The following is a 22,132-nucleotide window of genomic DNA, read 5'->3' on the forward strand; positions in this document are numbered from 1 at the left end:
CACTGACATCAGCTCTACTTTGGAGCAGCTGTTGTTATACTTGAGCAGAAACCAAAGATGACTGTTGATTGATGAGAAACAAACAGGAGCTGTCGCTGCCCTATCCCTACTGGAAACCCCCCACACTAGTGATGCGCGAATCATGAACGAATCGTTCAATACTCGAGAATCACTTTACTGACTCGTGAATCATGATTCACAAGCCCAACTGACTCACTGACTCATCCCTGTTGCTGTTAGCAAACTAATTTCATTAGTAGAAATATATCTAGCTTATAATTAAAATTGTGTGGAAAAAAACAACAGCCAGTTTCTTAACAAAAACATTTCTGCTCTGAACTGGAAGAAAAAACTCTGAGTAGAAGCTCACATCAAGACAATAGCTCCTCAGTTCACAGTAGCATCGCTCTGCTAACATGCTAACAGCACATTTGAGTTACTCACCCCCTCCCGTCCTGTGCTGAATCGTAGCGTAAACGAATCACTCAGGACTCACTCACCCCCTCCCTCCTGTGCTGAATCGTAGCATAAACGAATCACTCACTGGTCGTGTCCAAATTCATGGGCTGCATCCTCCTGAGGCCGCATTCGTAGACCGATTACGTCACAGCGACACGCCGAAGGCTGTCCAAATTCGTAGACTCCTCCAAATGCAGCCGACAAATGCGTCCTCCTTTTCCCCGAATTTGAAGGATGGGTCGGGTGTGTCCTTCGTGGCCTACCATATCCCAGAATTCATAGCGCGGCCCAGCCAAACTCCAGTTTCCAACAATGGCGGCCGCTACTAAGCTTTAAAATTACTCTTACTAATCTTTCTGGGTCACAAAATAAACTTTTAACATATTTGCAGGCGAGAAAGTAGCTGTGTAAACATCAAATATCTGCTCGGTTTATCAAGATATCGCATATTTGCAAAAGTGGTTTGACGTTTTCGGAGACGTCTGCTACCCACCAGCTCAATAGCTAGCCGGGAGCTTGAGGGTCACTGAAGCCGCCGAGAACGGCACAACTCCCGGCACAACTCCCGGCACATCATTTTCAGATCACCGCGGACTTTTGCTACTCAGGTTAAACGTAATATGTAAGTCACTTAGACAACCTAAAAATGTTATTGTTGGGCTTTTTTCAGTGTTTTATTTGTTCGTGAGTAAATCGGTTTGGCTGAGATTAAAGTTATTAGATTAGATTAGATCAAATAAAACTTTATTAATCCCCCGGGTGGGTTCCTCCTTGGTTTTTACACAGCTGAATAAACGTCAAACAGAAAACTGATTAAACAGAAGTATGAGACGGTCGAGAATTTACGCCAGTGTCCTGTTATATTTTAGATAGCAAGGAGCAGACGGCCGAGTTTATTAAACTCCACCGAGACAGCGGTGACGCAAATCTGAAGGCTAGACCGTCCAATTTCCCCAGCCGTTTACCCGACCTTCTGAAGACCCGGCCCACGTAGACCGCGAAGGCCGGGTCCTCAGGAGGATGCAGCCCATGAATTTGGACACGACAACTCACTCACCCCCCCCCTCCTGGCTCACAGCTTCTTCTTCTTCTTCTTGGTTGGCAACCAATGTTAAGGAGCATTACCGCCCCCTGGCACACAGCTCAGTGGACATTTAGTTGAGAAAATATATATTTGACACATTTGAGGAAAATACTAATAAAATAAAATTAAAAAAAAGAAAAATAAATGTTCCCTTTAGAAATCTTTTTTTTTTTTGCTCTTTTTTGCTCTATAAAAATAGTTGTTTTTCTTTTTCAATCAGTCATCTTAGCAGTAGGATTTACATGAAAAGAGAAACAAATTAAGTTTGAGTGAAATGTAAATTTTTTGCACTCTCTGGTCAACTGACTCAGTGACTCAAATGACTCAAACAACCCGATTCACTTTGGTGAGTGACTCATTTAAACTCGATTCAGTAAAAAGAATCGAATTTACCATCACTACCCCACACACACGTGAAAAGGGCTTCTTCCTGCTCCTTCCTTTCACAATAAAACTCATTAATATGTTTACTGCAGTATATCAAATGGTCCACGGAAGAAACTGAAGCAACTTACACCAGATTCTGATATTAAAATAAAAATGTTATATTTGATTTTACTTGTTTTTTCTCAATAAGAGATGCTTTTCTTTTTTTCCTTAAGATTATTTCAGAATATCTAATACAGTGCACTACATTTAACTACATGGAGCTGAGTGTAATTGGCAACAACAACAACAAAAACACTAGCATTAGTGGCATAATGTAAAAAAAAGTTAGTAAAATACTACATTTTGGGTAATTATTCATTGCAATAAAAAGCATAAAATTAAATTAATGAGATGTGTGAGAAGTGTTATTAATATTATTTATATATATGTATTATTGAAATTATTATTATTTTAGTGGTTGCGTAACACTCACACTATATGTATTTTTATCAATGAGTATGTCTAAATTTTTATTTAAAAAATCAACATATCAGGTGTGGTCTTATTTAAGCTTTCCTGTATAAATTTCTGCATTTAAGAAAAATAATATAACATATATATATATATATATACATATATATATATACACAGACAAGAAGAGAAGAGAGAGTAATATAATAAAAGAAAATCAGTTTTATCTGTTGGATGAAGGCAGACCTTTTTGTTGAGACAACCAAGATTATCCATCCATCCATCAGGGGTCGGGTCGCGGGGGCATCAGCCTAAGCAGAGAAGCCCAAACCTCTCTCTCCTTACCCACCTCCTCCAGCTTGTCTGGGGGAACAGCAAGGCGTTCTCAGGCCAGCCGAGAGATATAATCTCTCCAGCGTGTCCTGGATCTTCCCCGGGGCCTCCTCCCGGTGAGACATTCCCGTACCTCACCCAGGAGGCACCCAGGAGCAATAACACTATCTACAGCTTTCACAAGTTGCATACTTTTAAAATGCTTTAGCTATTAGCCTAAAACTTGACATTTGGACATACATGCAGACATGCACAAGTGTTATGATTGGCCACAGTTTTGCTGATGAAAGGCTTGATTTTTCATCTTCTCAGCGTGCATAACCTTTACCCTGTTTCAGCGAGCCCTGCCTGTTTTGCTAGCAGCCGGAATTGACGAGGTAACTTTTATGTAACTGAAAGTCAGTGGCGAGTCATGCGCTTGTGTGGATGGGACTTATCTGTGCATCTCCTTCTCCAGCAGGATGATGTTATCAAAAGTTGTGCACCCAAACAACAATGGGTGTGTCTAGTGCTGTGACATTAGGGCTTCCCCGGTTTGATGGGACGGTGCAGCTTTAAAAAAAACAAAAAAACCCCAAAACCACTGGTTATTTCACTCAGTGTAAATAAACTGTATCAGTTCAATAAATCAGAACCCCCTGTCATTGGATGAATATGATACTGGCAGACAGAGTAAACTGAGATGGTTTTAAGTGCTTAATCTACTGAAGGATAAATGAACGTAAGCATGTTAAGGGGTGTATAACAAATGGTTTATTTATGTAACTAAACCCCCATGTGGTCTTATACAAAGCTCAGACGTATCCCCTGCCAAAGTGCTTCAGAAGGAGCTGCTGCTTAATGACCCTGATGTTTATCTGTAGTGAGTGCATCTTGCCCAACTTTTGGGTGGGAAAGGAAAATATGCACAATATCAGCTTGGTGTTTGGGCAAATTGCTCCATCTTGAGGGTGCCGTTTCGTCAAGCATGATTATAGATTTCCTGTTTCTCTCTTTGTTGCAGCGCTGCCAGTTACAGGGAGAGGGAGTATCCCCGCACCCCGCCCGCATCTCTGGAAATCACAGAGAACAAGCAAAACGTTGTGACCGGTCATCTTGAGCACAAGCGGACACTGAAAAGCAACAACCGGATGACACTTGGCGTTTGGACAATTGGAGGAGAGAGCTGCTGTATGGTATCAGTAAACAAACCCTCGAAGGCTGAGACTGGAGTTAGCGTATGAGTGAGTCGCGGCCCAAAATGATTGCCTTAATTACTACACATATAAAGATGTATGAAGTGAAGATAACTAAGAAGACTTGTTAAAAAAACAGATGTTTTATTTACATGTGAAAAAAGTGTCTTGTAAGGAACAGATGTGAATATTTTAATATGATAGAGATAATGTTTGGTCATAACGTCGACATGTTTTAGTTGGGTCGGCTTCGTAGGTGTCATAGGTTACTAAATGGTGAGTTTGCTCTCTGCTTCTGTGCGGCCAGCAGTATGACTTTTTTTAAAAAAAAAGAAATCTCGTTTCATATTGTCAACCAAACAAGGCTGGCCTGAGTTGCTCGCTTATCTGCTGGCAAAAAAAAATTAAATAACGATCTGCGACACATTGTGTCATAACACATGGAAATCCTCGTTCGGAAAGTGTATAGGGTTGGGAGAGAAATACGAGACATATATTGACTGGCTCAATGCAACACACTGAAATACATCAGAAGATTATCCTCTTACATTAAGATCCACTTACACTAAAGCAAAGATGTCAGGCACATAAACACCCATCATAAATATCAGCCACACTCACTTTCTATCACAGCAGACGAAACTCGCCGGGCTCTCACTGCTCGAGAATCACTGACGTAAAGACGAAATACCTTACGTTTTTTTTCTCCGATGCAAATTTAGAGCTGACCAGCTGCTTTGTTGATATGTTTTCACTTTGAATTTACCTGTATGCAAAAGTAACATGGACGTGTGTTCTATATTTTTTTAAACCTAGCCTTGATAATTACATTAACCAAAGGTGAAACCCTGAATTTACTGTATGTTGTGGACTTCTGGAAAATGTTGTGACATAGATGCACACTGAATAGGAAAAAAAATGTAAATACCAGACGTTTCTACTTGTGTGTCCTAAGATGTGTTTCGCAGATAGAGTAATTTGAGACTTTTCACTTTCTTTGACTGTTATGACCATCCACCATAATCCTCTGTGTTCAGTTTGTCCGTTTCACTTTCTTCATATTGTTGCGAATGCTGCTCCAACATTCTTCAGTGTACTTCTTTATTTCATTTGTTCCTTTTTCTTCTTTTGTCTTTTTAACAAAACTCCCATTGAAAATCCACTTACCTATTTATTTGGCATATTGAGACATGAGGTTACTGATGTCATTTGTGCAACTTTGTGAGAGGGGCGCTGGCATTTGTTACCGCTCTTAGATCTGCAAAGTTGCCTGTGAATACAATGATTAGAAATGTCCACTGACATGCCAGTAGTAGTAAATCATATCACATACATACATATATAAATATATTTTAATGAAGACATTGTTTTCCTTTAAAAAGCACCCTTTACATACTCTATTTGCTTTAATGGCACATGGAAGCTTGTGTCCTTCATCTTATCTTCCAAGTTCTCATGTGTGCTCTTTTTCTGAAAATCCATATCTGTAATTACCTCAATATAGTGACCCTTACGAAAGATGTTTACTGAATGTTCCAAATATTTCCTTGGTGTCAAATTCTTTTCTTCTTCTTCTTTTTTTAAAAATCACCCTATAGCCACAATATTTTAAAAACAGATGTCAGTGGTTGATTTGGGGTACTCTTTATAGAAAAGATGTGTTTTTTTCGTCAGTTTACTTTATCATTGTGAAGAGGGATACCAGCAGTTTAACCAAGAACACCAGTGCACAGTAGCAGAGGTTAGGGACTGTCACTTTGAAAAGTTGCATAACAACAAATGTGTGAAAGAAAGGAGGGGAAAAAGGTGATCCAAAAGGAGCAATCACACATCCAATTGTAGCTAAGGATGCACACACACACACATATAAATATGTGATGCAGCATGTGACAGCAAACTGGTTTCATTTATCTACCTTTTATGACGAGATTGTAATTTGAAGATGTCAGACTGTGCGTTGGAGTTACTGCAATATAGTAAGAATGAAAATTAATAGTCACTTGTAGGACATTTGTTAACTTCTGATAAAATCTGTGCTAGCATCATGCAAAACCATTGATCACTGTAGGCTAACGATGTGAAAGTCACACCCTTGGGCATTGTGTCTGCGCTGAGCAGGGGGTTTCGCGTCATGGCTAAAACGTTGGCTGGACGAGGTGTTTATTTGCAGTTTATGCATCAGAAACTGTTAAACTGTATTTTTGGGGGCATAGTTTTAAGAAGCATTTGCAAGCAGTGACGCTACAATAAATATTTGAAATATTCGTGAAGTCCAGTTGTTCTTCATTGCGTCGTTGCTGGGATTCATGGTCTGTATCTTTGACCGGCTTTTTGCATGCTGCATCACATATACGTCCAATATTAGTGTGTGCCGATTGTTATTGCCAACTGATATTGACAGAAACATGATTTTCTGTGACGTAAATTGATTATTTTTTGCTGGATAAATGTTCAGCGGTAGTGTCATGAAGGGCGGAAACGCTTTAAAACAATATTCTTCTTCACTTTTGCACAGCAGAGGAATAAATGAAAAAAATCATATCAGCACCTCCTATCATCTATCAGCTAAAGTTGTTGTTTTAAACACTGCTGTTAGCCCAGATACAGTCAGCGCATTGTTTCTTTTAGCTACAATTTGCATGTTTCTTTAAAAATCACGTTAACGTAAAACTGAAAAAAAAATGTTTACAAATATAGAAATTATTAAGGGAAATTAAAATGTTTATGAAACAATATAACAAATGATCTGGCTATTTAGCACACAGGCACAAAGCTTTAGAGCTATCACATTTTTATTTGATAATTAAAACAACAATTCATTATACGCAGAGTTTAAGCTAAAACCGGCTCCTAGGTACTTATCAACTGTACAGACAGTCTGTCTGTCCCCAGCAAGAAGGATGAAAAACTTATTACCCAAAAATGTTGAGCTATTTCTTTCACAGGTAGATTAAATCAAAAGTGTGACTGATGTCCAAAAATATATTTTCAGAAGTAATTTCATTACACTGATCTTGTCAGATTATGTGCCTGAAGCACAAGATGTTCCAAACCCAGAGAGGCCCAGGGACCGTCAGGAGGGGCCAGCACAAGCATTTGAAGCTGAACATTAGCTCACGGGGTGTTCAGATATCTGAGACGCAGCTATCCCAGATACTATCGCACCAACTGCCAGTGATGACCGGAAGCTGTATGACACTGATATATTTATGAGGGACAAATTAATTAGCTACAGCTTGGTGTTACCACAAAAGCCAAAGAGTAATATTCCCACAGGTTAGTAGACAGAAAAAGAACATGATCAGCCTGTCAATTGATCCTGCAGGCCACCGCATTCAATCAAGCAGAGCAAATAAGCACCAAAGGAGGCTGAAGGAAATCTGGGCACTCTGTAACCCATTTCCTCAATCTATGAATTCAAATAATTTATTTGGTTAGACTTGACAATTGTGTCAAGCTGCACTGATGCACAGCACTGAGTTATATATGCTCTAAAATAAATGCTCAGAAGAAAAATGTCACATACAAAGACAGAAGATTACCAAGGCGGAATTTCAGCCTTTGAAGCAGAAAATCATGGACGTGTACACTAAACAGAAAGGTCCTCAGATTATCCAGCTTCATCACCCAGGTCCTGTCGCGAGCAAACAGCAGCATCACTTCTTTAAATTTTGCACTGCTAGGCATTCCTAAGGACGCTAAAGTGACCTGCGGTAATAACTGCAGTGATAATTTGTTGTGATTCAGCGCAGCAAATGAGCAGATTTTACAAAGCTGCTGGGGAGGTTACCAACAGTCTGTGTGGGGACATTAGATAACACACAGGACGAGGTGAGAGGAGAACATTTTAATTACGATCGCCTCGGAGCTAGAAAACTCACCAGGGCTACATGTAAAACATTTCTGAATGCCAGAGAGAGTAGCTCACACAACTGCTGACCAGAGTCGCTCAGATCAGTTTTGAACTCAACACATCAAACAAAAGAACTAGAGTCAAACAAAAGAAAACTCTTGTTGGGACTGAGTTTTAGATTAATAAGACCTCTTACGTAAGCGCCCACATTGTGAGAAAGTGCTTTTCTGTCGAAGCTCACGTATTTCTGAGGCCTAAACACCTGCGAGACTCTTCCGTCTCTGTGCAACCGAGCAAGATTAAGTTTTAAGATGAATGCCTCCTTTAATCAATAACAAAGGATTTACTCACTGAAAGAAATCACCGATTGGTTTCTAAAGCCAACACAAACAAGACGGTTCAGATTTAGCAGAGAAAAAAATTTCTTATGGTTTTTCAGTGTTGATATGATTGATCCAAAACCATCGAAATTACATCCTCATGTTCAGCCAGCCTTTGAATTTAGTCCAGGTTTCAGTTTCTTCATACATTTGGGCTCCACAACGACAGAGCATTTCACAGAGCATCACAGTTATTCCCCCCCCCCCAAAAAAAAAACCCAACCCGAAAACCAAGACCCTGCTCAGTGAAACAAAAATGTCAGTTTTGCCTTTAAGACTGAATTTACTCTTCATACACTGAATTTGGTTCAAATTTAAAACCCTCTTTTTGTCTCCAAATATCTTGAAAGGACAAACCGACTGAGCCTGATATCTTCACATTGCACCCGGAAAGCACTGCAGATGCTTCCACGCGGCTCGGTTTGGATATTACGTCCCGCCGACACATACTGTACATAAATAAAAGCGCCGCATTATTATGAGGATAAAAGCCCGAGTGTTTATTGTAATATCCACAGCGTTAGATAACGGCAGAAACTCGTTTTATGTCTTAATCTCCTTATAAACAAGGTGCCCTGTGAGGAGCGCTGCAGAACTGTTGAGCGGTGACGCAGTTTGCTTTTGCTGTGAAGTGTTTTCGTGCTGCAAATTCAATGAACGCAGTGTTTACCTGCGTCCATATATTTAGAAACCGGTCTGAGATATGAGACAAATAAAACAAAAAAAGCTTAATCTGTTTGTGTCTGTTGGAAATACAGCTAATGTAAGCACAAAGGTCAGATTACTGGGTTTACAGCGAGGATGACCACATGACCACGAAGCACTTTTAGTAGTTAATACAGAAGCAACTATAACTGGTCATACGTGTAACTCTACCACAAACCAGTGATATCCTTGCTGGGTTTCTCAAGACAGAGATTACAGGGCTCAACCATCTTTCATCAAAGTACAAGACATATGACTTTTTTTATTAAGTGTGGACTTATCTCTTCGGTTGTTGATGGAAAACAGGTTCTAGCTTATCCAAATTCAGGCCATGATGCTTTTATCATATCCCAAAATGTCTGACTGAGGGTCTGAGTTCTTCTGGATTCTGAGGGAAATTGCACCAGTTAACAAATTGGCAGTAATGAAATGGCAGGACGAATGACTAAATAGTTGCAGCCCTAATGGAAAACAAGACAAATTTTTTGGAACATTGTGTAATTTCCCCCCTCGCTCTGTGATAAATGCTCTGTGTGTTGTGTCTCAGTAAAACGCATTCGAACACGTGAAATTAGACAAAACACAAGCAAACAAACTAAATGTTTCCACCAATTCCGCAACACGTTTGCAACATTTAGACAAAACCGAAAATGGGAAAATTGCCGTCATCGACAGGTTCGGCAGTAAATGTGCTGCAAATGCAGAAAACACACTCTGATGCAAAGCGCCCGCTTCTTTATTCGGCCGTTGTCTATATTCCCAGCACGTTCTGTCCAGTTGCAGGTGCGCACTGAATGTGGTGAAGATGATTGCTTCATTTAATTGTGTTTCGTCTATTTGCATGTTTTGGTTAATTACGGAGCGTTAGCTTCTCTGGGCCTGCTGTAATCCTCGCATCCTAAGTATGATTTAAAAGCCCGCAGACGGTCATAAAGATGAAACGTGCTGTTTTTCGGGACGCGCCGAGCACAGAAAGATAATTAGTATGTGTCCTTTTACCTACAGTATGCAGACCAATTACTGTAGCCAATAATTTTGTCATGAACAGACTGCATGTGGGGCCCTGCACAATTTCCTCCCCAAAGCAAACCTTCAAATTTACAGGTCAAGAAACAGTGAGCATGTGTGAATATCACTTTCAAGCAAACGGGCCTCTTTATGCACAACATTTCTAATTTAGCACTTTGCAACTGGGTCAGAAACTCTTAACCCTGTGAAACCGACGTGACAGTTGTTTCTGATCATTACTCCAGGAGAGAATTTGACAGGACAGAGACGGGGTTCAAAACCAGGATAATCAGGCGTCTATGCAAGCTGGTGCAGATTGGTCAGCTACAAGTAACGGCGGTCACAATCCAGCATATCTACTATTAGTCTCGATGATTCTCACGATCGCCTCACTTGCAGTGAAAATGCTGTCTACGTGCAGCCACGAGAGGTGTTTCTACATGCTTGCTGCTCTGCTGCTGCAGTGTGATGATGACAATGATGGCGATTCTGTTTTTTGTTTAGCGGGTTGAGTTTACAAAGGAGGGATAATCATCATTGATCAGTGCAGAGAAACTGGCAGTAGTTATTCATGAATATGTAAAATATTTCTACAGTTCAGGTGTTGAGAAATATCCATGTGAGTTTTGGCCAGCCTTGCTTTTATTCTGCATGATGCTTTGTTTTGAGAAATATGCATCCTAATCCAAGGTATGTTTGTATTCCTTTCCCGAGGGTGCGCCTCTCTTTCTCCTTCACACTCTCTCTCTCTCTCTCTCTGTATCTTTGGAGCTTGTCACTTTCTGACCTTAATTGTCCTGTTTTGTTTTCTTCTTTGTTTTATTTATGATTTTTTTTTTGTTTGTTTAGTTTTTTGGGGGGTAAGCCTTCCAACTTCTGGATTTTCTACATTCATAACATTTTGTAGACAGCAATATGAGATGTGATTGAAATGGAATATGTGCAATGTTGATTAAAGAAAAATATAATATATTCAATAAAAATCCAGAAAACAGAAGTATGTTGCTCATCATTTTGCTGTCATAGACAAACCTCTTCTGAAGGCGGGTCTACAGTAATCTTAGAAATCCTGCGTGTTTGCTTGCAGGCTGACGCGTTTTCTTGCCTCTATAAATACTCAGTATGAATAGCTACTCTAGTCTAATCTTTAATCTTCATTACTTACAAATATAACAAGGCGTATTTCAGTCTTCTATCCTATACATTTTGGTGCACCCATAGAGCAGATGTACAAGCCTGTAACTGATGGCATGGATGGTGATGGACTAGGATCTTCTTCAAAAGTACTTTAACCAGGACAGTGTGAAGAGAATCAGATTGGGGCCTTGTGAGTGTTTGCCCTTTCTGTCTGTGAGTGCAAGTAATACTTTTTTTTTCTTTTTCTTTTGATTCAGCTTGGATGCAGGAGGCAGCACCTAATGCCCAGACAATTACCCGCTCTATGGGCTCAATCAGACATTATATGACTTTGTACCAGGGAGCTGGCAGGTTAAGGACCATTTAATGTCCATTCCAACTGACTCAGACATTTGCGTCCTCGCAAGCAGCTGAGTGAATTTGAGGACAGCGGTGGATGTGCGATACAGCTATAGTTTTCTTATGCTGTGTGATTATGGAGAGAAATATGCCTGAAAAGCAAATGCGTACGATATAATCCAGAAGCGTAAGCTAAGATTTGCACAAAACTGGGCCATCTGGGCGTCAGCGCACAGGTGACAGAACACCATAATTGTGCATCACTGTCGATCCTCTGGAGGGAGTATATGCTAACTAATCTCTGTATATTTTGGAAAAAGAAGTGCAATATTATAACAATATTACCATTCTCTGATAATAGCAGGCTAACGTTAATGTTAAGCCTAATGACGAATGGGTGTAATAACAGTTTATTTAACCTAAATATTAACCTTCAGGCTACAGTTTAATGCTTTTAATTATTAAATCTGTATTTCCTAGTAGAGGGGTGTTGAGCTGTTCTATCTATTAAATGACGAAATGCCTGCTTTATTTAAATTTTAAAAAAGGAATCAAGAGAAAGCCCAGGTGTTCCACTTTTACACGTGGACATGAACGCAGCTCACGTTTGTGGATCTGGAAGCTGGCAGCATGAAATTTGTCTTAAAACTCCACGTGGGTAAGCAATGGGATCTGTGCGTATCAGGTAATCGGTACACATGCATTTAAGACTTTGTACGCGAGCAACAGGGATGGTGCGGGTACTTTTTCGAGCTTTGTGGATGGCATTGTCTCTCCATATGTGATTCTAAGTGAGCCAGATGGACTGAAGTGGGCTCATTTTTTTGTGGTTAAGTAGCATTTCTTCAGCACCGCAGCAAAAAGCAGCGAGATTACAACACTGCAAGACATGAATATTAAACACTTAGAAACAGAAACCATTTACGTCAAACTTTAAACTATCCGGTCATTATGGGGTTTTTTTGTTGTTGTTTTTTTAACTACACATTGTCATGCAATCGCCTACTTTGGCTAATCTGCTAACATCAGCACATCTCCCTCCCTGCCTGTTTTCTCACAGTGTTTTGTTTGCTGTTGGCTGAACTGCTGGGACATGTGTGCGCACATCACTTGTGCGGCTCAGTCAGAATCAGCTCTGTCAGCAGGGGCCGGGTATCACAGTGACAGAACGTTTTCACCCACAGTGGCCGTATACGGTGGTTGCTTTTGAAACTGGATGCCCGAGCCATTCGTGTTCAACGCTGCTTAAATATTTCAAATGGCTCCGTTGTGGTGCAATTACTTGACTCTTGGACAAACACCAGTTCATCCATCAAGCTGCTGATGGACGTGCTGCGGGCGGGTACGTGCTCGGCCTCCTCGCAGTCGTCGCGCTGGGATGGAAACTATTCGTTTCCAGTGCCTGTCGGGGGAAAATTTAACAAATGCTTGACATTATTTTGAATTTTTTTAATGCCCTACAAAGGTTTGAGGAGCTAAGAGAGTTTGTCATTTGTTGTGGATGACAGCGACCCTGAAAGGTGGATGTATGACTGTGGGTTCAGCTCAAAGAGAGGAAAATTAGACCAGTGTCGAGGATATATATAGTAGCTCACCCTTTACAGCTGTTCCCGAAAAAACGAGACAAGGTCTACAGGAGGGTGCACACACACACACACACACACATACAGACACACACACAAGCACAATGCAACTAACAAACATCCAGACCAACTCGTTTCGATGGCTGCTTCCTTGCTGTGAGTGAACCTGGAGAAGCGGTGATGCAGAATGTTTTATCCGCTGTGTTTGCTCAGTTTTTCTTTCATGAACTATGAGTATGAACAAAGAGCTCGCAAAGGAAGCTTACTGCTGCACAGTTATACAGTTGGTTCCATTTATTTTATTTGCGTAGCGCTCATAGCACAATAGAAGTTATCTCGAGGTGTAAGGTAAAGACAGAAAACAATCAATCCACTTTGTGCAAGTACTTGGCAACAGTCGGGAGAAAAGGAAAAAAAAAAACTCCCTTGAACTGGGAGAAAACCTCCAGCAGAACCAGGCTCAGTGAGGGGCAGCCATCTGCCACAGCCGGCTGAGGGATGAGGGGGGAAAGAGATGAGAGAAAAGAAGAGCAAAGAGAGCCCACAAACAGGACGAAGCACAAACTGTGGGGGAGAGAAGACTCAAAGTTACGACATACAATAGCAGCATATAAATGCACGGGAGGTGAAAGCCATGAGAGCGGAGGAGAAATACTCTGTGCATCATGGGAGATACCCCTACCTCCACCTGCCCGAGCAGGATAAATAAAGGGATGGTTCAGGGTCACCAGTTTCAGTGGTAACTTTAAGCTCGATCAGAAAATCAATGCTTAAAGCCTCATTTTGAAGTCAATGAGGGTGTCTATCACCAGAGTCAAAACTGGGAGCTGGATCCACATGAAAAAGGCTCCCATTCTACCTTCTAAAACTTTGGCAACAACAAGTTAGCTTTTGGATAATGTGGTGCTGTGAGGTCTTTAAGGTATGACTACGTTTATTAAGAGTAACAAACAGGACTTTGAATTCAGTCCTAGATATAGCCTGGTAGATCCCAGATGAGGCTATCACAGTCACATTTATATAGAAGGTGTATCCAAAAGAATTACCCGATTTAAAAAGGCAATTTTTTAAAGCAATGCGCAAAGGAGCTTGTAGTAAATTCTAAAATGCATTGCATGTCTTTATATATATATACATCAGTATATTTGTGTTACACAGCAGAAGCCTCCTGAACGCAACTTGCAGAGTCAAAGTGGCGGCACAGCACTGTTTGGGCTTCATGCTCGACACGTCTCTCTTCCAGGAGACCCCATCTCTCAGAGCCGTAAGACGACACCTGACAGGGAACAATATATCAGCACATGGCAGAAGGTTGCTCTCATATGATCATGCCAGCGAATTTGGCGTTCACAATTTCCCCTCAGCACAGAAACCCAATACCACCTGCCTGCCTCATGCTTGTGGCCCCTGAAACCCAATCACCCAAATGGTACCTGCTTGCTCCTTTACAAACGCCGCTGCCGTCACCGTAGCTGACGATGGAAAAGTTGTCAGCAACAATTGTTCTTGCTGCTATGGACAAACTGTTCTTTTGCATCCAGAAAATGCCAGTCGGCCTTCTGCCAGACAAATACAGCGTGACTCAGGCCAGTGACCTCCCCGGGGGAACATTTACCAGCTTCTGCACTTAGATCCAGTGGCATTGACCTTGCACTTACTCCCCTGGCATAGTCCTTTCACTCTCAATTTATTAAATTTGGCATTCAATGACACTAGATAGATGTGTTGTCAGGGATAAATGTTGCATTTTACAGCATTTCTGTATTTAGTTGTGCGTGACAGAGGTACATTTTTTGAGGCAAATAGTCTAAGAACAAGAAATAGATACAGAAAGATGTAGACAGATGTATGTGTCCGTGAGCCTATAGATCAATATAAAAAGTCCACAAATGCAGACATCCTGACTAACTGCGGTGTAACCAATTTTCAGGGAGTTTGGGAGGAAAAACAGAGGTGGAAGACAGGCGAGCGGTGCAACCCCACTCAACCAACACACATCAAACCATCAGCGATTTCCATTGGATTTATCTCACAGCCCAACAGCTGCTTTGAAGTCGAGACGCTTAAGCAGCTTGTTAGGTTTCACGTCATTCGGCATACAAAGTGAGAGGAAAACACAGTTCAGGTTGTCAGGAGCAGCGTGGTTAATCTGCTTTACGTGTAAAGTCAATCCAAACGTGTTTCACAGCTCAAGGCGCTAAAATAAAGGGGACACTGTCTGGTTTCTCTTTATCCAACATTTTAAAATCTGAAAGTGAATGAAAGTCAAAGGTCAAAGGCCCAGTGCTGCTCTGGGATCTGTGCTCAGTAGGACTGTCCTCTCACAGCATGTTAGAGTATCCTCTCTGATCGTCATCGCTGCTGTCTCCAAGCTCGAGGAGAGTCTATTTCTATGTGGAGACAACAACAAAAAAATGTTTTCTCTACTCATGTGGTGGAAGAGGTCAAAACAGGTGACTGAGACTGTATTTTTCACTGCAGGCCAGGCAGATCTCCTGAGTGGGCCTGACCCGGTCGCACAGCCAGATCGACACTGAGCGCCTCGTCGCTTCACCGTGTTTGTTAGCTCAATTCATTCTGCTTCAGGTTGCACAGGCTCCGCCGTAGTTTGCGCCCAAAATGATCGTGCCTGAAAAGCGAGAAGAAACGAGGCAGTGATGTCGCTGACATCTGAATTAGTCACGTGACCGGTCTCGCTCCGCTCGTCTGCAGGAGATCAATTGAAGTGTATTCCCCAAACTCTGGGGATGCTGGGAGCAGAGAAGTGGGTAGCAACTCCGGGGGAGAGAGAAGAAGAGAGGGGAGGATGGTTGCAGTGTTGAAAAGCACTCGGGTGAAATGTGTGTGTGTGAGAGAAGAGAAATTTCTGTTTGTTGTCATGGTAACAGGCAGTGTGGTCTGTAGCGAAAACATATCCCTAGCATAGAGGCTTGATCAGGATCCAGCGGCTCCTCGCTAAACAGCTCCCCTCCTCCATTTTGAACGTGGGAACGCTGATCGTGTTGCAAATGCTTAATGATCCGTGATGCTCTGAATCATATGAAATGCACAGATCAGCCGAGCTGAAGGGAAACGGGGACAGTTTCATATGTGAAACTCAGCTGTAGTACTATCAGGGTCGATGCAGGCTTCATAAACGGGAGGTGAGTCACTGAATTGTTGAGGGGAGCGTGAGGAAGGCGTTTCCTTTTGTGCTGTGTGGGGTTTCAATGCAACCATGCACGAAGGTGAGAGGACAAAAAATGTCAACAACAGTAACATTTACTGAAGGGTTGGTATCGAACTGTGCAAGAGACAAATCCCAAGTACCTTGAAGAGTTAAGTATGATTATGGTCTGTGTTTGGTGGTAACATTTATAAATATTTGTACAAAAATGCCATCACTGGCACTGTAACCTAAAAATATAACATTAAAACTACATACTCTGATTTTCAACTCTAGAAAGCTTTCTTAGGCCATTCAACAACTGACAGTAAATTCAATTTTAAAATATTTTTTAGGACTTTGGCAGTTCTAAGGACTGGCTGCTTGAGACCTGTTGGATCTGGATTCCTTAGAATTCAGACTTGCCCCATGATGGATGGCAAACCTCTCCAGGGTGTATCCCACATTGCACCCTGTGACAGCTGAGACAGGCTCCAGCACCCCTGTGAATTCATTGAGCGACTAAGAAAATGGATTATTATTGAGTATTATAAATTTGTTAGTGTGTCAAAGCTGTAGACTATGTGCATAAAGGTATTGGGTGTTTTCAGTCTCATTACAACAGGTATATCAAATCCAGCATCCTTGCCATGCAGGGTGCCTTTACAACCTTCTGTGAAAGAATGGGTCAGTCTAAAGAGCTCACTGAATTTGAGCATGGTACTGTAATTGGACGCCATCATTGCAACCAGTCGTATTCAACCATCAGCTCTAAGTGGTGTTATTGTTTAGGAAGCACAGCTACTCAGCCATGAAGTGGCAGATCACGTAAACATTCAGAACAATGCCACTGAGTGCTGGGGCGCATAGTCTATAAAGGTTGTCAATGCTCTCCTGCCTGCAGGGGTCCAAAACCTCCTGCAACATTAACATCAGCACAAAAACTTCATGCCGGGAGCTTCATGGAATTGGTTTCATCATACTATTACACACCCATCACTTGGTTTTTTTTAAAGTTTTTCTTTTGGACATTGGCTGCTTTTTAATTCATTTTCAGTCCAGTTGTTGTACCTGGACTGAATCATTCAATCATAAAAAGGCAACTAACTCAAGGCATAAATCTGTCCTGTGTCTAAGAAAACTTAAAGAAACAAGTTTAAATCTCCAATCTTTTGTTAAACTTTGCTACTAGCAATCTGATATAAACATATCCATCTTCATTCATTTGAGACAAGATTAGTCCATATAATTTGTACCCATTTTTAAGTTAAAAGAATGCCAGATATAACAGATTTTGAAAATTATATTTTTACAGTGTCAAGATGATTTCCATGAGCTACCTGCTGAACTCTTAGCATATCTCAGCATGGTCTGCTGTGTGCCCTCAAAAAAAGAAAGAAAACCAGACAAGTGGAGGATAAAAGAAGTGGTAGGCCTAAAAAACTCTATATACAGTGGATGAACAGCATCTGAAACTGGAAATGAAATCCAGGAAAACCCGATACAATAGAAAAACACAGTGGAACATGGATTGGCCTCCCCAGAGCCCAGTCCTTGAAGCAGTGTGGGATCATGTTGACAGAAATTGTAACAAAAGGCAGCCAACATCAAAAGAAGAGCTTTGATTGTCCTTCAAGAAACTATTCCTGAACTATTCTATTCTATGAACTATTCCTACTACTTAAAGAAAAGATATGAAAGCTTGTCTAACAGAGTTCAAGCTGTGTTGAAGAATAAAGGTGGTCATACTGAAGCTTGTTAGAATTGTATGAATGTAATCTATGTATACATGCTTCAGTGAGTAATAGAGCACTGCATCTCATCTATAAATACTGACAGAATAAAGACTATTTTATTCTGTTTTATCATTACGTCCTTGATAAACTTTACTGAAGTCAAACCCTTCTGTAAAAGGTCATTTTATGTTATTAATGCCAGAGAAAAAACTATTTGTCCTTTCATCGTGTTTCAATGGTTTAGATTTATTCTTTGCTGTGAGATTTCAAAATCAAATTGCACAAGATGCACTAATATTTCTTGATCAAGTTATATGAATGCATTTATTTTCCTTGCATGTCTGTTACCCTTAATGTTTTATTTGGGGTTTTTAATAAAAAAAAAAGATATAAATGAATATGTAAAATAACATTTTAAAATAAGTGAAGTAAATGATAGGACAGTGGCTGAGTAGTAGCATCATATGAAGGTTACAGTTTTGAGTACTGGCGTTGCTGACAGTGTAAGATGCAGTCATGATGTTTGTAGATTGAAGAGGTAAAAACAAAAGACCCCAGAGCATTTGTTGCTTTTCCATACATAAACTTTAGTTGGTCCAGAACTCTGATGCTCACATCCTTCCACACCTGACCTTAACTAGCTCCACTGGTTTCTAGTTAAATACCTTTGTGAACTGCTGCATGTCAGCGCACCCACTCGTACTCTCAGGTCTCCATCTTCTCTCCATGTAATCCCCCCTTTTTCACTACCATGGGGTCCAGAGCCAAACATTCATGCCACTGAGTCTCTCTCCATTTCCAAAACATTTTCATTTCCTGACCGTGTTCCACCCCTCACATAAATCCTCTGATTTTACATATCGCAAATTTGTTTTATTGACTTGATGGGCATTTTTGTTTATTCTTATTGTTTTTAACTTGACATGAAAATGAAGTGTTAGTACTTACTTAGTACTTATCCGGTGATCGTGGCTCAAGAGTTGAGTTCGTCTTGTAATTGGAAGGTTGCCGGTTCGAGCCCCGGCTCGGACAGTCTCGGTCGTTGTGTCCTTGGGCAAGACACTTCACCCGTTGCCTACTGGTGGTGGTCAGAGGGCCCGGTGGCGCCAGTGTCCGGCAGCCTCGCCTCTGTCAGTGAGCCCCAGGGCAGCTGTGGCTACAATGTAGCTTGCCATCACCAGTGTGTGAATGGGTGGATGACTGAATGTAGTGTAAAGCTCTTTGGGGTCCTTAGGGACTAAGTAAAGTGCTTTACACATACAGACCATTTACCATTTACTGTGTTATTAAAAGAGTTTACAGATGTCACAGATCAAAATGCCAGTGGCTTCACTGCCATCACAAGTTGAGCTCCACTTAACTCCTGTGAAAGACTTCCTGTGTGCAGTGTATTGAACATGATAAGTGGATTTAAATGATGGAAGACTTATGAACATAGAAAAAAAAAAGGTTTGAAGCAGTGGGGAGAAAAAAGGAAAATAACCTGCCAACCGGCAGAAATAGGATTAAATTTAGGTCAGGATGAGGATTAAAGTGCAGGGGTTAAGCATACAGCTTAATGAGTTAATTCCTCCAGTGGAGGTCGTCAGAAGCGTGTACGAAGGAGGCAGACAGAGTTTCAAAAAGCACGAAAGCCGCCTTAAGTACAAAGATCCTGCGTGAGATCTGGAAATCACCACTTCAGTTTTAGACTTCACTGTGAATGAAACAGACACTGAGAGACTCCTGCACACTCTTTCCACTGAGGTACACCCCGGAAAAACACACTGTCAGTCCTCCTCTCCGTCTCTTTCTCACACACTGAAGAGGAGCGAGAGTGACAGAAGAAAGCAGCATATGGAGAAGTAGCATGTGCCTGCCATTCACCCGAGACTGTAATCCTCTGCGCTGTAACCTCAGCTGTAATCTGACTGAAGTCTGCTTTGATTGTCTCTTGCGTTTGAACGAAAAGAAACGCATCTCCCTTCTCCTTCACGAAAACACGGCTAAAATTAGCATGACCTTTTTAAAATCTTGTTTTTCAGACACGGAAATAGAAATCAGATGGCTTGCAGGGGAAACAAAAGCCTTTCTCCCATTCTGAACATCACACAGTCTGCGCCTGGGAGCTCAGGCTTTGCATAAAATGAGCATTGATAAATTTAGCAGCGCTTACGTAACTCACGCTCAGTTTGAATCTTACTGATGAGGCAGAAAAAAAAAGGCGCCTGTTTCGTCTCGGCTCCGCTTTGTTAATGAATTTTTGCGATAGAGCCGCAAACGTGCAGCACGGTGCGATAGCGGCTGCGCTTGACGGGGAGCGTGCACGGCGGTGCCACTATGCCACGCCGTGAAGGTGATGTTTGAAATGTTTGCTACTCCTCCCCATCCACCCCTCCACCCTGCAGCCCCCTCACCGCATGAATATCCGCATCCATAAACCCCAGAGAAGCTGTCAGTCTATTTTGGTGTTACCTGCACTTGATTTTTCACAGAATAAAAGCTTCTGGCAGAGATTTCCAGCTTCGAAAAAAATAAAAAAGTAAGGAACTAGAACCTCACTTTTTAATATTTAAAGAATTGCCACCAAAGAATAGTTGTTTTACAAATAGCTCTGACAGTAAAAAGAATAAACCCTGTCAGTTCTGGAGGATGTGTTCTTTTCTCTTCACTGCGTCTGGAGGCAAGGAACGCTCGGATGCGCTCAAGCACGATGGTAAGAGATACCCATCAAAGTGTGTGTGAGCTGAGGAGAAGCCACTCTCCTTCACTCTGGATGGACAATCCCGTCTCACTTTGACTTCCATTTAAAACACGTGCTGATATTTATTCGAGAAATAGCCGAGGCATTTCAGCTTCGACGCTGGCCCGATTTGGCTTCTGTGTTCGTCGGAGGGCGCAGACGGGGAAATAAAAACAGCACTGTGGCCAAATGAATGTCAATTCGTCTCATCACCAGGAACCAATTACCTCTCTCATAGACTGTTGCCTAGCTGCTTCCCTGCTCCGCTGAAATATCCAGAGGCTCGGAGGGAGAGCATACTGAAGGGCTGCACACAATCTCTTCCAATTCTCCTCTGGCAAAATGACCATCCAGCCATGCCAAATGTGGATCAGGAGCAAGAGAGATGAGCATAACATAGGCAAAAGGAATTCTGGGTAATACAATGCAAGTGATAAGCCTTTAGATACTCCTCTGTCCATTTTGCTCAACATGATGAGACACTGTGCTGGTTGTAGGCCCAGTGTGCACTAGGTGGAGAGAACAGTGTCTCCGCTGATGAAGCAACACTAACGGAGGAGAGACGCAGCAAAGCGAAGCGAGAAGAGCCTTTTCTTCACGCTGCAAAGGAAACTTTAGCAGGAGAATGGCTTAACGTACACTGAGATAGAGGGACACAAGAAAAATTCAATTTTTAGACAGAAAAAGAGTTTTGCTTTCTTTAATTCATCCTTAAGACACAGTTCTCAACACAGCTGGTGTTTGTATCCTGACATTGACTCATATTCTGCTTTCTCTTTGAATTGTGGGGATCCACTGACACGCTGCATAAGTAGCCAACATATACCCTCCATGCTTTAACAGGAATTGTAACGTTTGTGTATGTATTTCAGTGATGGTTTATGGGTGGGATTTGCAATTGGAACATAGCACTTTCAGGACCTGAGACAGATGACCAATGTTGAACTAGCCAGTTACTTTGGAACAGCGGTCCCCAACCTTTTTTGCGCCACGGACCGGTTTATGTCCAACAATATTTCAAGGGCCGGCCTTTAAGGTGTTGCGGATAAATTCAACAAAATAAAACCAGTACCGGTACCAAAAAAAAGAAGATTTATTAATAACACAAGGTAAAAAGACCCAGGGAAACTGATAAAAACTATTAAAAAAATACAGATAAAAACCCTGAAAACCATCAATTTTACAATTGGGGACCGCTAGTTTAGAATACATCCACTGAAAAGACCCAGTGGTCATTTATGCATTTAAAAAACAATGCTAATACCAGCAAAGAAGCTGGTTCTAGCCTCCTGCCTTCAGCAATCATTTTCCTTATGTCCTTATAGAAGTATAGGTTTGAGTGTGGACTGATGTTTGAGCAAAAACAACAATTTCAAGAAAGTAAACTTGGGTTCTGTAAGCTGGAGAGTGATTTTTCCCCCACTGTGTTTGCTTAATAGCACTTACTGTAATAGGTGGGATCGGAGGATTGTTTTTTTTTTATGATGATGACCATTTAGTGATGTCACCCACCGAGCTTATAGTGGGTGTTTCATACTTTTATCACAGGATCCCCAGACTCATGTGTATGCGTATATGTGTTTGCTTGTGTGATTTAAAAAATCCTTATACCCTCCATTATCTTCTTCCCAAA

The 22,132-nt window shown here is 41.4% G+C and overlaps 1 protein-coding gene across 2 annotated transcripts in view; it reads left to right on the forward strand.

Moving 5' to 3' along the window:
* The window catches only part of kcna4 (potassium voltage-gated channel, shaker-related subfamily, member 4), a 135,245-nt gene that overhangs the window by 47,049 nt on the left and 66,064 nt on the right, over positions 1-22,132 (forward strand). The window contains exon 3 of one of the 2 annotated variants that reach the window (XM_063471597.1): positions 3,720-10,789. The exons of the other annotated variant lie outside the window; for it this stretch is intronic. The gene's annotated coding sequence lies outside the window, so the exon portion shown is untranslated. Of the gene's footprint in view, positions 1-3,719; positions 10,790-22,132 lie in introns of those variants that run through there. 2 annotated transcript variants of the gene reach the window in all.

This window comes from Pelmatolapia mariae, linkage group LG1 (assembly GCF_036321145.2).
Source record: "Pelmatolapia mariae isolate MD_Pm_ZW linkage group LG1, Pm_UMD_F_2, whole genome shotgun sequence".
In the NCBI taxonomy this organism is placed as follows: domain Eukaryota; kingdom Metazoa; phylum Chordata; class Actinopteri; order Cichliformes; family Cichlidae; genus Pelmatolapia; species Pelmatolapia mariae.